Consider the following 5285-nt stretch of genomic DNA (forward strand, 5'->3'; position numbering starts at 1 on the left):
TCTGTGTTTTTAAAAATCATAGTGTTGTACTGGGGGTACACTGTGGCATTTACAAAAATTCTTACAATGTATCATAGTTGAATTCATCCCTTCATCATTCTCCCTTATCCTCCCCTCCCAGTACTGTGTTTTAATTTGTAAAATTAGGCTAATCTGTATTAAGTTTTGTTGGGTTTTTTTTCAATACTGGGGCTTGACCTCAGGGCCTAAACTTGAGTCACTTCACCAGCCCTGTCTTGTGATGTTTTTTTTTTGAGACAGGGTCTTGAGAACTATTTGCCCAGACTGGCTTAAAACCATGATCCTCCTGATCTCTGCCTCCTGAGTAGCTAGGATTACAAGTGTGAGCCACCAGCACCCGGCAAGTTTGCTCAAGTTTTAAACCTTGTATATATGTTGCCTTTTCTATTTAAATTCATTTATGGAAATATTCAGACACATGAAAATTTTTATGATATGAGTAAGTGTATAAGGCAAGAAACAAAATGGCATGTTCAGTATTACTGAATTTCTAAAAAACACAATCATACTTTTAAAAAAAGTTCAGAAAAATACAACAAAAAAAGGTTAAGTGGCTGGAGAGTGGCTCAAGTGGTAAAGCGCCTGCCTTGCAGGTGTGAAACTCTAAAGTCAAATCCCACTACCACCAAATTCCCCTTTCCCCCCAAAAAAGAAGGTTAAGGACCTGGAATGAGACAGATTAGAGGACTTAAACCTCCCTAGGGAAATTTGGCCTGGAGTTAAGTGCAGTTAAGCTTTAAGAATGAAGCTCTGGGAAACTAAAGCAGATACCTTAAAGCAACTGAGGCCAATAGGAAAAGGGGACCAGGTACTAGAGAAAAGGTTAGATCAAAAAGAATTAACCTAGAAGGTAACACCCACGCACAGGAAATCAATGTGAGTCAATGCCCTGTATAGCTATCTTTATCTCAACCAGCAAAACCCCTTGTTCCTTCCTATTATTGCTTATACTCTCTCTACAACAAAATTAGAGATAAGGGCAAAATAGTTTCTGCTGGGTATTGAGGGGGGGAGCGGGAGGGGGTGGAGTGGGTGGTAAGGGAGGGGGTGGGGGCAGGGGGGAGAAATAAACCAAGCCTTGTATGCACATATGAATAATAAAAGAAAAATGAAAAAAAAAAAAAAAAAAGAATGAAGCTCTGGGAAGGGAGGCAGTGGGGAAGGGAGAATGAGGAAGAGTGAATGTAAATAAAATACATGGTGCTGGCAGAGTGGCTTAAGTGGTACCTGCTTAGCAAGCCTGGGAGCCTGAGTTCAAACCCCAATGCTGCCAAAAAAACATGCAAACAAAAAGATACATTATAAACTGGGCACTGGTGGCTCATTCTTGTAATTTTAACTACTTGGGAGGCTGTGATCAGGAGGAGCAAGGTTCGAGGCCAGCCCAGGCAAATAGTCCCTGAGACTCCACTCTAAAATAACCAGAGTTACACCCTTTCACTTTGCCAATTAGACTTATGTCTTTATTGGTCATTTAAGTGGGGCAAAGGAAATAACCTTTTAAAACTCAGGCAAACTGAGTGTTTGTCCTGTAACCTGTCAGAGGAAACAAATTGAAAAAAAAATAAAAATAAACAAAATAAAATAACCAGAGCAAAACTGGCTGGACGTGTGGCTTAAGTGATAGAGTGTCTGCTTTGTAAGCTTGAAACTCTGAGATCAAATCCCAGTCCAGTCCCACTCCCCCCAAAAATGTGTGTGTGTGTGTGTGTGTGTGTATACACATATTTATATGTATATATTATATATGTGTGTATATATAAATATATATGTTGTAAACATTTATGTAAATGTCACAATGAAACCTACCTGTACAACTAATATATGCTAATTAAAATGTAAAAAAAAAAAATAAGAGGCTTTTAGCTGAGTGCCAGTTGCTCACTCCTGTAATCCTAGCTACTCAGGAGGTAGAGATCAGGAAGATCGTGGTTCAAAGCCAGCCTGGGCAAATAGTTCTCAAAACTCTATCTCGAAAAAACCTATCACAAAAAAGAGCTGGTGGAGTGGCTCAAAGTGTAGGCCCTGAGTTTAAACCCCAGTATTGGAAAAAAAAAAAAAAAGTATGAAGCTCTGTTAAACCATGTTAAAAATGTTAATTTTAGCCTGGCTCAATGAACTGTCATCCCAACTACTGTCTGGAAGCAGATGGGAACCAAGGCCAGCCAGGGCAAAAATGCAAGACCCTATCTGAAAAAAACCTAAAGCAAAAAGAGCTGGAGGCATGGCTCAAGTGGTAGAGCACCATGAGTTCAAATCTCAGTACCACCAAAAAAAAAAAAGTTAATTTCAGGTTAATTCCTTGATGTATAATTAATTTCCTTTAAACAACTTAAACTGATGGGAACAAGCCACTCAAGTACTTGAGCAGCAGTTGCCAGATCCCTTCCCATGCCTGGCTGCCTCAAATGGGGAGCTGCCAGCCAGACAGCCCCTTGGCAAATAACTGGACTGCCTCCAAGACAGCCCAGCTGGTTTAAATTTTTCAGTAGCATGCTGAGGAGCACTTTACTCCTGCTGCAAGGACCATTGCAACTGAAGCCAGTACTCCTGTTCCAGAAGGCCTTGCTCAAGTCAAGACTGCTCCCAAACAACCTGCACCTACCTTGCAAGACATCCCCCTAAGACATGTCTCCATGAACTCCAGATGACCTTGCTCACTTGCCAGCAGAGAATCCCTTCTCCCTTCAATAGGAACCCCCCCACACACACTTTTTCCAGATTGGATTGATTGGTGCAATGAGAGGCCTGTGATTGGTCCTTATGTAAAGTCTGACTGGAGGACCTGAAAGCTGTGATTGGTGCAAATTACAATGCTGTATGTGTATGCAACCCCCATGCCATACCCTGCTGCCTCCTGGTGTTGCAACATAAGACCCAAATAAAGGGCTTTCTCCCAAATGGACTTTCATTTATTTGCTATTTATTTATTTTTATGGTACTGGTGGTTGAACCCAGGGCCTTGCACATGCTAGGCAAGCATTCTATCATTTGAACCATGCACCCAGCTTTGAATGGTCTTTTCTTGCCTACTTGAATCTTTATCATGGGTAGAGCAGGCTGAGCTAGTAACACAAAGAAGACACAGAGGCAGCAGCAGGGACAAGAAGTAATGTCATTGTTAGACTCATTGGCAGCAGCAGTAGTGGCAAGAAGGTGACTTGAGAGTATCAGACTGCAAAGATGGTAGGGAGTAGGAGGGGTAGACACCACAGAGAGGGCAATATACAGAAGGCAGAAGGCTGAGAAGAGCCAAAGACAAAGTACTGTGGGCCCCATTGCCAGAAAAGTTCCAGGGAGCTGCCCAGCCCTAAAGGTCAAAGAGTCTAACAACCAAGAGCCAAAAGCTGTACCATTGGCCACTTTTAGGAACCATGGGTCCCAACATCCAAGCTTGGGAGCTGTAACACTGGCATTGATTGCTATTACCACCAGCTGATGCTGCGAGCAGAGGATCTAGCCAGATGTAGTGGTACACACCTAGAACCTGCTACTCAGGATGCAGAGGCAGGAGGCCAGTGAGTGCAAGGCCAGCCTGGACAGTTAGTGAGACTACTTCATACAAACCAAAGAGCTGGGATGAAGATCAAGTGACAGAGCACTTCCCTAGCAAGCGAGAGGCCCTGAGTTCAGTCCCCAGTACTGAAAAAAAAAAGAGAGAGAGAGAGAGAGAGAGAAGATCTGAAGATTACACTGGCTAGCTACTGAGTACCTGACCACTGACAAGGCCAGAGTCTCCAATTTGAGCACCAAGAACAAGCCCTAAGTCTCTGGCCTCAAGAGCCTGATTCCATTTTCTCTTACTTCTCAGGACTTGAGCCTATAAGACTCTGTGGTTGCCCACCTAACCCAAAAGCCTTTGGCACCCCACGGGACAAGACTCACGGGACAGTATATCAACAGCAAAAGAGCTCTACTCACCTACTCGAGGTTTCTATCTGACTGAGCAAAAGGACCCCAGCTAGCTGATTGGTAATAGGGTATAGCTCAATGGTACATAGCTTGTGTGAGAGTCTCTGTTCAATCTTGAGAACTGAAAAAAGGGAAGAAGGTTAGGATTTTGTTTAAGGATTACATGTTTTCTTTTGTATTTTCACAAAAGTCTTTATATATTGCCCTTAGAAAATAAAAAGTTGAACTAGGGCTGGGGGCAGGACTTAAATGGTAGAACAAGCTGCCTAGAAAGTCCAGGGCCCTGTGTTCATATCCCAGTACCACAAAAAAAAAGTTAAGCTAAGAAAGATAGCCTTATGCTAAAACATTTTGGAAAAAAATAGATAAGATATTGTTCTGCAGATTTCCTTTTCTACATAATATATCATGAATGCTTTTCCTCTAGCACCTGTGACACAATTTTATTCTTTTTAATAACTTCATGGTTTTATCTCAAATAGGTATTACATCTCTTGATCAGTCCTGTACTGATAAACATTTAGGCTCTTTAAGATGTTTGGTATCTCTAGGTATGATGGTACATGTCTATATGCAGAAGGACAGAGAGTTCAAGGCCAACCTGGGCTTCATTGTGAGATCCTGTCTCAAAACACAAAAACAAACAAAAAAGTAAGGATGAGAATTTTATCACTCAGTTGTGTTTTTCTGTAACCTGTCTTTCACGCTATCCATTTTTTCTACTGGGTTGTCCTTTCTAATTGTTTTAGAGGAAGTTTCTGTTTTATGGATGTTACTCTTTGTCTATTGTGTATTGTTCTAGTTTGAATATGAAGTAGCCCTACAGGCTCATGTGTTGAAGGCTTGGTCCCCAGCCGATGGGGCTAATTTGGGAGTTGATAGAAACATTAGGATGTGGGACCTAGCTGGATCAAATAGGTCACTGGGGTGTACCCTTGGAGGTGCCTTGTCCCTGGCTCTCTCTGCTTCCTGGCCACCTGGAGGTGAACATCCCTGCTCCAACACTCTCTTGCACCATGATATTCTGCTTCACCTTGAACCCAAAGCAATGGGTCCAGCTGACTTTGAATTGAAATTGAAACCTCTGAAACCATGAGCCAAAATAAATCCTTCCTCCTCTTAAGTTGTTCGCTCAGTTTTTGGTGCTACAGCAACAAAAACTAACACATACATGATAACTTTTTTGGGGGGAGGAGGTACTGGGGCTTGAACTCAAGGCTGTGTTACACCTTGAGCCACTCCACCAGCCCTTTTTTGGGAAGGGTTTTTCAAGATAGGGTCTCTCAAACTATTTGTCCGGCTGGATTCAAACAGAGATCCTACTGATCTCTGTATCCAGTGCCCTGCTTCAT

General features: G+C 42.3%; 1 non-coding gene across 1 annotated transcript; it reads left to right on the top strand.

The window, feature by feature from the left end:
* Positions 1–1448: 1448 nt before the first annotated feature.
* On the top strand, positions 1449–1575 carry LOC141414511 (small nucleolar RNA SNORA27). Its single transcript, XR_012439534.1, has one exon. It is a non-coding gene; the product is annotated as a small nucleolar RNA SNORA27 (small nucleolar RNA).
* Positions 1576–5285: the final 3710 nt, after the last annotated feature.

This window comes from Castor canadensis, chromosome 11, assembly GCF_047511655.1.
Source record: "Castor canadensis chromosome 11, mCasCan1.hap1v2, whole genome shotgun sequence".
NCBI lineage: Eukaryota > Metazoa > Chordata > Mammalia > Rodentia > Castoridae > Castor > Castor canadensis.